The following is a 13,084-nucleotide window of genomic DNA, read 5'->3' as shown; positions in this document are numbered from 1 at the left end:
TTAAAAATAAGGGGCAGGGATGGAGCTATAGGCAGGGAGAAAATTTGTCTAGTATGTCCAAGGACTAAAGTTTGAACACCCACTGTACTGCCCTTTTCTTCTCCTTAGAAACAAACTCTCAATGAGATTATTTATCAATTGTCTACAAATTTTTGTAAAATAATTTATCTTCAGCACTCTTTCCTGGAAAATTTTGCACTCTTATTAATCTTGAAAGAAAAACAGATTGTGTAATTTTCCTAAATTATTATTGCTATTAATAGATTTTTAGAGACATTCTTTCATGATAAGACTTGAGTACATTAAAACCATGCAAGTAATTACATCTAGAAAACTAAATCATGTATAATTGCTAATTCTGTAATACCCAAGGTGTATCTTAAAGGCAATTTCTCAGAAAACATGACTAATACAGGGATTCTGTTTGATGGCTAAAGATTGAACCACCTTCAATAAGGTAAATGAATTCATGGTTATTTGATGTGCAATTATTATGCATGCTTTGTTTAGAATTTTGGTGAGTGAATCTTGCTATTTCTTTAATAATGTCACAATCAATTCTAGACAAGTAGCCGAAGAAAATATGAAGAATGGCTACCTGTACTAAAAATGATGATTGCCATTGAATTAACTGCAAAAGATAATCCAAACTCCAGATTTATCTAAACACACAGGGAAATTGAAAAGTACACGGTTACTATGATTGAACTTTCTATTTTATTCTGAAATCTTCAGCAGGGTGTCTAATTTGCAGACCACATGCCATGTATTCCTCAGAGTAGCTATCAACATCGTTCAACCCCAAACTGCAAACCTTGAATATTATGAGATTTCTTTTTCTTAAAAAACTTTGTAATCCTCAAATACAAACTTGGCAGAATGCAGCTTTGTGTCACCATGCCCCAAGCTTGGCTATGAACCCACAGAAATACCTATGAACCACAAAACTCAACATCTTACTTATCTAAGGAACCAAATTTTATTTTGACTACATTTCAAGCTAGGAAATTGTTCTCAACATTCCTCTTGTTACTTCCAGATTCTAGTCTTGGGTGACTTCCTCCTATCATTGATAACCATGGATAGAAGATCCCTATTAAAAAGCACCCTCTTATTCATGGCTTACCTTATCACCATTTCATTTATGATCATCCTTTGTCTGAAGAAATATTATCTTTAATCAGAAAGATGTAGAAAGAAGGAGATAGATAGATGATAGATAGATGATAGATAGATAGATAGATAGATAGATAGATAGATAGATAGATAGATAGATAGATAGATGGATGGACATACAGACAGACAAGAAAGGGAGAGAAAGTCAAATTCCCTTTATTAGAATGTTGTATTGTAACTCTTTTTATTATTAATTGTTTTTATTTTCTTATTGTTCCCTATTTCTAAATTTAACTTTACCAATGGTGTATTTGCATACACAAGCACTGGGCATGAAGAATTCCTTGTTACCCATGCTTTCAGATGCACAGATAGAGGGGCTCAAATACTGTTCTCCCTTCTGCACAGCCAGGAGAAGCAAGGCACTTTCAAACAGAGCTGTATGAAAATAAACAAGACACAATGTTGAAAACACCCATATTGAGAAACTGCAGCAGAATGTCTGACAAAGTGCAGATTTTGGTTCACAGTATAACAAGGTCAAGTAGAGCAGGCATTGCACAACTGTCAAGGATCCTTGGTTTGACCACTTAGATGCAATCTGTCTCTCTCTGGAATTCTGTAGTTCAACAATATCACAGCTGGAACTTTTCTAAAAGGCCAAACCATGTGGCCAACCTAAACAGTATTCCCTAAATATTTGTTTTCCTTGGTGAGAATTGAACTCAGAGCTCATGGATGCTAGGGAAGTATCTATCACAGAACTTATCCAAAGTCCTTGTGCTGGACAACTTAATCTGTGTAGTCCGTGGCTTTATTCTGGGTCCCTGCCTCTCAATGTTCTGATTTAATGGCAGACCTTACATGGTCTTCTGGGCATCAATTTTCAGTGTAAGTTTGTGGTTAACTAGTAAGAAGTTCACAGCCTGCAGGTCTCAGCAATAACTCCTGTCCACCTTCTCTTGACATCTTGCTCTTATTTTTTACCTCTTCTGTAACATGCATTGCCACTGTAAAAACTCCTCTGATTTCTGAACAACCTCCAACCCTGTCTATAAAACCCTGCCTCCTACTTCCCCAGATAGTTATTCCCAACACTGTAAAGGAAGTAATATAGTTCTTTCTTAATGACTGGCTCTCTGGCATAGAGGTGGCCAAGAAAAGTAAAGGGTGCCCCACCCGAGACATTCCAGACAACCCCAGTATCTAACACATATCACTAAAGAAATATATTTAATGGAATACTGTACTACATCATAAATAAAATAACAAAGTAGAACAAAACACAATTTAATTTTATTGAAACTTATACCCAGTTTTTTTTAAAATGACTGTGACTTTTCCTCCTCTTTAAGATAATTAATACAGTAATTAATAGTGCCCATTTCACAGGGCCATTGAAATTTTACTGTAAAAATGACAAATATTTCACAATTAGGAAGGCATGTTGAAATAAAGTTGTAGAAGCAGGTTCAATTATCTTTTCATTTAGAAATAATTATCCAATTGGCTTAAGTTCTCTCAAGATAATTTGATTTTACAATAAAACTAGAACATGAGATATCATATGTGGAATATTGGCTCTATCTCAGAGTCAGATATTTGGCAAGAAATTAACTTCAACTCTCAAACCTTTCAGAAGAGACTCATAGTGCTCACTGGTCTGTTTTGATATGCAGGTCCTATGCTTGCAATCTCTGAGATGGGAGAGACACAGAGGCATCTCCTTCATCAGCTTTATGAGTGAACACAGCTGAGCTAAGGAGGGCACAGCATTGTCACCTGGGGATGTTTAGTCTGAGCAATACTCTGGAAAACCAGAAAGGCTCTCTCAGCCTTTTCTTTTGTCCTAGAAATGCTTTTGTAAGATGTGACTCTGGCGTACTTTGGAAATTTAACATGTTCTAAAAGGGGCACTACTGACAACTACTTGTATAAAGTACCTTGTTGCTTGACAATTCTGATTGAAATTGCAAGCTTAGAGGTGTATCCAATAAAGGTGACTAGTTTTATCAACTCAGCAATGATTTCATGAGCGATGAAAAGCTCTGACTTATATATTCTAGAGAATATTCAAAATACATTTATTTCATAGCATTAGCAAATCAAAGTAGCAGCTACTAGACAGCGTTTTCTGAGAGGAAAGCTGCATCCATGAAATATCAACAGTATGGCTGCCTAAACAAGACCTGTACCACGACAGCATTGACTGATGGGCCAATACGGAAGGTGGAAATTTCACAAGGTCCCATTCCTAGAAGAACTAAACTGCTGAGAGGGAAAATTAGTTTCCTCTAGGGACAAGAACTCTAATAATTTATTCAGTTCCAACTGGCAAGTCTTAAACACATGCACATATAAGCAACAACGAAGGAACTCAGTAAGTTGTATGTGTATATTTATGCTATATGTATGTGTATATACACACATATAAGTAAACAAACATATATAAATAACAGTAATAATGAACTCATAAATTTGAAAGTGTATGGGAAAAGGTGAAGAGAGGAAAGGAGGAATGGTAATTGTATAAGTACAGTAATCATGCCTATTTTTCTCAAAACATTAAAAAAATCCATTAACAAAAGCAAAATATGCAAAAATGAATTCATTCCATAGCATTAGTGAACCAAAATGTCTTCATGTGCTAAATAGTGACATGTTTATGTTAAATCCTACCATGATATTATTAATCTACCTCAAATGTGCAGGCTTCATATTTAAGGAAATGAGAAAAGACTATTATGTTTTGAGTATACATGAATTGTAGCCTATCGTTTCTGCCCTAAATATAAAATAAAAGTCAAACTCAGCATGGTGGAATATACTGTCACCCAGGATTCAAAATTAGAGACAAATTAGGAGTTAAAGGTTACACTCAACTTCCCAATAAACTACAGGCCAACCTATTCTGTTTTCAAGACTCTGCCTCAAATACAAAACAAAACAAATATTTAAATATCACTTGGTCAATGCCTAGTTCATAGTTCCCACTTAGATTTCCTTAACTTTAAAAATATTGATATTTTAATTTTGACTTATTCTTTGCTGTGCATATTCTCTAGAAGGCATTTCTGAAGCATTCTTGGTCTCTACCAATGAAATGTCAGAAGCAACCAATGGAAGTTTACCCTAAAGCATTATGCAATACCTCCTGAGGAGTAGCAGAAACAAATATCGCACAGTTGAGAAACTAGTGCACTGAAATGCAGAGCGAAGCATCACCTGTCAGGCATAGAGCAGGATACCTGTGATTTCAAATGAATACATCAAAATTAGTTGGGCAGATAGAGAAAAAAACTACAGTAATGAGGACAGCTTTACTTCCTTTGCATAATAAATTGAAGGCCAAAACCAAAAAAAAAAAAAAAAAAAAAAGAATGGCTGTGCATTTAAAGCATGTAATGCGTAGTACTCCACTTGCAGTGGAAAATGAATAGGAGCTTTCAATCATCAGAGATAACAGGGCCTTTTCAGCTCAGCCACATACTGGACCTGCAACCTTGATCATAGTCTTCAGTCTCTAAGCATCAGGCTGTTCAAATGATCAATTCTAAGCAATACATCTCTCAGAGCAAAGCCAATAGGACCTCAACAACTTTAGCTTTAATTTGTAGTTTCTTTTATTTTAAAGTTATGTATGTTCCATAAAATATTACTGTGTACAGTGGTTAAGAGAGTAGGCTTTGGATCTGATGCTTCTGCATTCCAGATATTTTACTACCAATTAAATTAGCACCTCTATTATCCATTTTTAAATTATTGATGGCAACATTTCCTTGCTGTTTGAAGTAATTCTGAAAGATAAATGAACTACTCCTAGGTAAAGCACTTGTAAATATAGTACTTCTAAAGTTAGTCAATTGCAAGAGGCGTATTTTTCATATTCCTAATTCCTCAAAATTAAAAAGTCATCTAACCAAATGTTGTTATACTATGATCAATTGGCCAGATTTTCCCTCCATAATAAAGCCACTGCAACTCAAGCAACTCCACCTTAAATTTTAAAACATAATTTCCACAATAGGGTTAAAAATGGCTGGACTAAAGGTTATAATGGTTAATTATGATTTCCAAATGGACTGGACTTAGAATCACTAAGGAAAGACGTCTTTGGCTGTGAGTGGGAAGAACTTGCTGGATTAGTTTAACTGAAGGGAGAAATCCACTCTAAACCTATTCCATGGGTTGCTGTCCTGAATAAAAAGTAGGAAGTGATGAAAGAGCCATCATTCATCTCTTTTTGGCTTCTGTAACTTCCCACCATGATGAGCCAGATCCTCAAATCCTAAGCTCAAAATAACACTTCACCTTTAGTTTCTTTTGTCAAAGATTTTGTCACAGCAACAAGAAATATAACTAATCCAATGGTCATTTGAGTTCTCTATTGAAATACAAAAACTGGACTCAGTTACACAAACATAGAAAAAAAGTGATTTTCTAAATGCAGATCAAAATGCATTTCATTATGTGTTGATTTCATTAAATCTTATCATGAAAATACCAAAAACCACTTTCAATAAAGTCAGATGTGTCTGGAGTATTATGTTGGATAGTGAAGATGAAGGAACGAATTATAAACTCCAAATAAAGTCTCTAGCTTTCAACATATATAACTACTCAAACATCATGATTCTTTAAGTAACTATTTCTTTGACAGCTGATCATTTCTGGTGATTTCTTCTTTTATCTATTTCTTAATATAATGTAGGGAAGAACAAATAATCATATTAGTTAAAAAATTTAAACAGGATAAAATTATTAGAAATTGTGAAAATAACAATTTTAAAAGATGTGGGTTTATCATAGGTTCATGGTATATCATTACTATAGGAGCAAAATTATATCCAATGATTGCTTTGTTACACACAATATTTTGTGACTATATGATAAAAGTATAGGTCTAGGCAAACAACTTCTACATTGGCTCTTCCTATTCCTCAAACCCAAATAGGAAATGGAAAAGTTTCAATACCTCTAGACTCTGTTCAAGTGTATGGGCTTAGGAAAATTCAAAAATCCAAAGTTCATTGTAGTAGTATGTCTTGAAATATTTATTGTCATTGTGTACATGCTGTCACATTTATAAAGATAATATTTATTGCATAGAGTTATAATAACAATAATCAAGTTGAATCAAGTAAATTCCAAATCTATATTATATTTTATGAGAAAGAAAAATGCAATAAAAACAGTTTTAATCTTTACTGGGATTTTTCTATAAGGTTCCATGTAAGCAGTAAGTATCAACAAAAATTCTTCATGCTCATTGTTGTTACTTCCACAGGACCTGCACACATCCTCACAAACAAACATGAATATAGAAAGTAAACTGATTGGGAGGAGGCAGAGGATGAGTAAGATTGCAGAAAGAAAAGAGGGGATAGCAAGGGTGAATATGATCTTTATATGTCATATACATATATAAAATTTGTAAAGGAAAAAAATTAATCATAAAAACAAACAAACAATAGAAAGACCAATTCTGAATTTATGTTGCCCAAATTTACACAGAAATTGGGAAAGTTGTATACAAGACATAAATACTAGTAGCCGTTGCATGTTAGAATTGCAAGTACGTTCATTTTTGTATACTCATTAATGTCATCTTTCTTACTGTTTTGTTTTTGTATTGAAGAAAACAGCTTCAAGAAAACTTCCCCAGTCGTTTATAGCTTTTGCCATAAAGTTTTAACATTTACGGATTTAGAAAACATCCCATTGAACTTCCATATTTCAAGAGATGGTTGATTCTATTGCTACCTGCGTTGGGAATTGTTCACAAAGGCGATTTGAAATATGACAAATTATCATCTCCTGAAAATCCACATTTCAGCTTCGTGTAATGACTCAAATTACATAAAAGAGTAATAGAAACAAGGAAGAAATATCTATTAAGAAAAACCCAAGTGCCTTTAATCCCAGCACTCAGGAGGCAGAGGCAGGCACATCTTTGTGAGTTCAAGCCTAGCCTGGTCTACAGAACAAGTTCCAGGACAGCCAAGGTGACACAAAGAAACCCTATCTTGAAAATAACAAATCATTCAAGTGATTTTAACCATAAGTTGTCTTTGAAAGACTTGTGTTAAAATACTTAATTGAACGATGTTCTTTTAAAATGTTATTTACAGTGAAGAAAATAATACAGACACATGGGAAAGTGTTTCTACTAAAAAATATCAATCACCTGTAGTACTGAGTATTTCCTTTTGAGCCACGGTCACTATCTAGTCTTGGCTAGGGTCCTCATCTTACTACCCCCATTTCCCATGTCAGCCTGTCTAAAGGCTCTGATGTGTCATACTTTGATGGAAGAAGCACACCTACTGTGGCTTCCGTGATGGCTGATACCCACATGCCAGTGACAGGTGGCACTCAGACAGAGCCTATTGCTCTGAGAACTGGCACCTGGTCTTGGCTCAGCTCACACAAAGCACAAGAGCTGCCAGTTAATGGGCGTCAGGGCTTCTCTTGACTTCAGTGCACTTCATATCTGGAGTTTGTTCCAGCTTGGAAGTTGACGGCTGGCCAAAGCAAAGATTGGATGCCAGGTTCAGCATTGGTCCTATGCTGAGATTCTCAACAGATGGGCCAGCGTGGTCACAGGACCAGACACCATGATCTCCCACCCTAGATAGCAATTAGTTTTATGTTGACAGTAACTATTAGCACCTATTTGATGAAAACACAGGAAAAGTTCCATCCTGGCAACAATGGAAGTTTCCAATTAATCCAGTATGTAAACAAAATATTGGGCTTCAGTTCCCAAGAAGATTATGTGCACTATTCCAAGTTTAAGTTTACTATGTAGTCAAATAGTTGTGTGTAGCTTTAGAAACTTCTCCAAAACTCACCTCAAGTGTTTCAGCATAAAATATATCTACATATCTTCTGTATTTATAAATTTAAGTCAATTCCCTGGTTTTATACCCAATTTAAAATTTTAATTGGGTGGAGTTCATGAACAAGTATTGACCTCCAAAATATGAAAACTAACTTAGAATACTGATATCATGTTCTGAAGAGTCTAAGCTTATTTCTGTCGCTAATATGAATAGATGATGTCGAACACTAAATTACCGTAAATATGTGTTTCTGTATCTCAAATGAGAGTTATACTATGCTGTGACAGCAACGCTTAAATTGACAGCATTGCTGTTAGAAAGAAGCTTTTAGTAGCACTTATGGTACCTGGCAAGTTCTCTTAAGTCTTCTCAAGGGAGCATCACCATTCCCATTACAGGCATAAAAGCAGCAGTTCAGTGGGACACCGGGAATATGGTGATCCCAACTTAAAATCTGAAGTAACTAGAGCTGGGACCCAGTACTGGAAAAGGTGCAACTTCTCAGACATAGAAGAAAACAGCTAGTGATTTCCAAGCCTGGAAAACTGTCTGGTCATATTTACCAGTGAGTCTGTATTAATTCAAAACAAAGGTGGTGTCTGTTAAATAAGCAATACCCAATATTTCTGTAGATATTGTTTAGACAGATAAAAGAGAACATGAAATTAATACACACTGGATGTTCCTTATTTTTCATCATTAATTCTCCCCTCCTGAACTCAATAAATGGTACTAATATCTCTTCCTGCATTTGCCCCCATATAGGTTCTACAGTGCTTTGCAATAATTAAATCATTTCATAACCTTTCAGTTATGCCAAAGCAGAGGGGAATCACTAGCCATATCACTCTCTTGTTCTATATCTTCAGGGTGTAAAACACACAACTTAAATAACTTCTCCAAGATCATATTGCTTCCTAGTGGTAAAGAAATGTGTCAAACATCCTTGTTAGAAGATAGAGGTAGAGGCAGAAAAACACAATCAAACAGTGGCAGAACAAGGCCTTCAAACCAACAGCTGGACAATAGACTACACACTTACTATGATGGTGATATTTGCACAAAATTATTCCATAATAATTGCCCTTGCATTTTGCAAGGTTGCTTTTTTTTTGTTCAGAAAGAAATGGGTAAAATACTTATTTAACACCAAAGACAATTTTGATTTGCACTTTTCCTTGTTTATCTGGCTCCTGGGGACAGATGCCATTTTGGACAATGATTGATATACATTGTTTTTCACATGTTCTTAGTATTCCTTTTCTTTTCCTAAAAGTGTCTTTACTGACCAGTCTCCACTAGCCAATCTAATCCAAGTGGGTATTTATCAGGAGCACAAATTGTCACATGTCCTTGAGGTGCACACTGAACACAAAAACAACAGTTCTCCACAGCAGGGTAGCTGAGCGCCTGTTCAGCATCTCCTCCCTGCATCCGAGGGGCACGTGTTCTAAACAATAGCACTTCCAGACAATTAATACAGGAACATTTTCCAGGGCTAACTGTAAAGAGCCACTTTGTTCAAAATTGCACAAAAAGGCAGTTGTAAGTGGGTCTATTCAGGTCTTCTTCTGAAAGAATCATCTATTTCTGTGAATCTCGTATTCCATGGACCTGCGAACTCTGCAAAGTCTCACTTAAAATAGACTTCAGAAACGGAACTTGACAGTGGGCTGAGGAAAATTGATAGAATTTCGTACTATATTTCTTAAAATGCTTATTCTGTAGGACCTTTTCTGTTTTATGAAATATTCATGAATTACCTACAGTATATGGAAGCCATCAACTGCATTTAGAAGTGGCAGTCATACATAAGAATGTAAATGGCATATTTTATTTCTTTTTTTTCCCCCATAGGAAAGCTGTTATGAATGTTCCATTCTACTATAGATTCTGACTGAGGAAGTTAGTGTCACTGTAGAGTTAGTTGAGAAAAACAAAAGAAATACATATGGAACAAAATTTATGGTGCTAACTACTGGTGACATAATGAAAATCATATGCAGGATGAAATATACTGAATGATCAATTTACATTATTTTGCTAAAAACTTGAAACACAGACTGTGCTTTTTATGTTTGGAGATGAGATCTTAACTAGGATAATCTCCCTTCCTTTTGCCCAAATTTTAAGGGGCTCTTTAAATGCTCCATCCCACTATGAGATTGGATAGAACATCCCAGTGAATGCTTGTCAGTTTTATCTTTATTTCTTTGTTCATAAGCATGTAATATTTGCTCCTTTGATGGCTTACGATATACTTATAGAGTTTGCAGCATATGAATTTTTGATGTCCTCTTTTTAATAATCTCTTTATCATACAGTGTGAGATGACACAGGCTGGTGCACTGCCATGTTCATTACCATTTCTAGCAACTTCTACTACATAAAATACTTGTGAAAACATATATTAAATCATTTGATCATCAAAGAATACTAATAAGTGCAAGGGTCTAGGGTCACCTGACATATGGGGATGCAGCACTGAGGAAAAAGAGTTTTACATCAGCTTTATGTCTTTGATGTATTCAGTATGTAAATGGTTGTCCCTACTGCCTTGTCTCATTAACCTACGATTCAAAGATGACAAAAACCACCACTTGCACTTGGGTTTAAAGAATTACTTTTGGAACTGCTGATGAGAACTGAGAACTTAAATTTAAGTTTCTGCTTATCTATATAAATTACTCAGCTGAAAATGTGTTATTAGAAATTAAAACCATTACAAACCCAAGAACATGCCTTTCTTCAACCTCATTTTTCATTCATGTGTAAAAATCTTGTCTTTAAAATATAAGAAAGTAGTCAGGTGTGTTTGTACATGCCTGAAATCCCAACCCTGAAGAGGTAAAGGCAGGGAGGTCACAAGTTCAAGGCCAGACTTAAATTTAAAAACGTTAGCCTGGGTTACATGAGACCTTTCTTTAAAAATACTGTTTTACTCTGTTTCTCTCTCTCTCTCTCTCTCTCTCTCTCTCTCTCTCAGTGTGTGTCTCTCTCTGTCTCTCTGTCTCTCTGTCTCTGTCTCTCTCTGTCTCTCTATCTCATGTGTGTGTGTGTGCCTGTGAAGCCAGAAGTTTTCAGAACACTTGAAACTGAAGTTACAGTTGGTTTTTATCGAGTGTGAGTGACTGAACTGAGGGCCTCTGGAAAAGCAACCACCAAGCCATATTTCTGGCCTTATAGTATTGTTTTTGTTCAAGTCATTATAGGAGCCCTCTTGAAAAACATACACTGATGATTTTATAGTTACAAAAAAGGAGTGGGATTTTTTCTCCTGATATTCAGCTGTGATCTAGTGTCTTTAGATGTTTCTCCAAAATATCACTACACTCTGCTAATCAGACACAATGTAGAATATCTTTTCAGTTTGACTCCCTGGAAATGATCACATTAAATAGCATTTCTCTGTTTGGGCATAGGATTGTTATTAGACTTTCCATGTTTCCTATCTCAATAAGACATTTTAGTTGTAAAAACAATAATAATAATATTTCAATTCCACAAAAAGTATTGTTAATATCATTAAAGTTATTTATAGAGAAAACTTTGGAGGCTAAAGCTGAACAAAATAAATGGATGTTGTTATAATTTTAAAATACTCTTACTAGGATGACTGAAGCTACAGCAAAAATACTCCCTAAATTCATCTTTCCCACTGAAAGGTTGGCACAGATAGTTTCTTCCGTGTTGAAGGTTCAAGTAGCTAATATAGCATTTTATCAATTTCAACATGAATTAAAAAGCTTTCCTTGGCACCGAAAGAAAAATAGTCACATATTGCTTACATAGTAATTACATGCTACACAACTGCCCTACAACCACGACACAACCTATATTCAGATTTCATTAAACTTCAAGTGAAATGACTGCCATCCACCACACCAATTCCATATAAAAGAACAATGATCATCTCCCTCGTCTGAGACCTAAATATATAATGGAATCAGTGTTGATGATTTAGTCTATAACTTGCTGAAAAGCATTACTGTTATCCTTCCCCAAGTAGAGAGGTCTCCTTGCCTTTCATGTTCAAGTAAGACGTATGCTAATAGACACAAATCGAGACTGAATAAGCTTCTTTGAAATATCATTAGAGTCTGAGAAGTGTAGAAAAAGTGCCTGGCTTCCATCAGGATAAGACAATTATTCATCAATTTGCATGTTGAGATTCTCTAACATAATGATTTAAAGCTAACACTTTCATTTGTCTGAAGGATTAGAAATATTTAACTAGTCAAACAAGTACTGTAATAGTATAGTCCCAGGAGCAAGAAACTAGAGGCCAGAAATATGGAAACATTTTGAAAAAAGCGATAAAAGTTTTCTCAAATTTTAACTGTACCTCTTGAAAATGTAGTTTATAAAGTACTGCTTGATTTTTTACAAGTTACCTCAACTTTATGGCAAATGACTTTTACAAGACTTGGAAAATAGCAGAGGCACTAAAGTTGTCATATTTATCACTTAACACATAATAAATTGGGATAGTAAAACTATTCTTAAATTATATATTAGTTTCTTAATTTAAATAAAGACATTAAAATTCAATGTAGTCTCAGAACTTTCTAGCATGTATTTTTTATCTCAACTTGATTTTACTTAATTATAGTACACATATATGAAAGCAAAAATATAAATTAATTAAAAAATACAAAGTTAACATACAAAGTAAAAATGAAATTTTAAAAAAATTCAACAAAACCAAGGCAAGCATAGTGTCTGCTGTAGTCTGTCACCCAGCACTTGGAAGACTCAGAGGGGTCTAGGGTGCACATCAAAACTGTCTCAACAAGTTATGGGATATGCTAACAGTCTGTGTCTTTGACTCATGAGCCTCCGATACAATGTTATGAGATGATATGGCCTTCTTCATTAATCAAACAAACAAAATAATCAAATGAAAAACAAACAGACAAACAAAAGCACACAACCAGTCTACCAATACCCATGTAAAAACGACATGTCAATACAGCTTTGAATATTCTGTGGGATATCTGACTAGTATTTCTCTACAAGAATACAAGCCTGGCAATTCTAAAGAGCACTGTGAACCCGTTAAAGACCAAAGATAATTGGGAAACATTCAATTAAACCCCACCTGCCAGCACACACTCCCAAGG

General features: G+C 35.0%; 1 protein-coding gene across 9 annotated transcripts in view; it reads right to left on the bottom strand.

The window, feature by feature from the left end:
* The window catches only part of Robo2 (roundabout guidance receptor 2), a 522,758-nt gene that overhangs the window by 129,200 nt on the left and 380,474 nt on the right, over positions 1-13,084 (bottom strand). The window lies entirely within an intron of this gene.

The sequence above is a fragment of the Chionomys nivalis genome, chromosome 3 (genome assembly GCF_950005125.1).
Source record: "Chionomys nivalis chromosome 3, mChiNiv1.1, whole genome shotgun sequence".
NCBI classification, from domain to species: domain Eukaryota; kingdom Metazoa; phylum Chordata; class Mammalia; order Rodentia; family Cricetidae; genus Chionomys; species Chionomys nivalis.
Note: the sequence above shows the minus strand (reverse complement) of the source record. Positions and strands in the feature narration are given on the sequence as shown.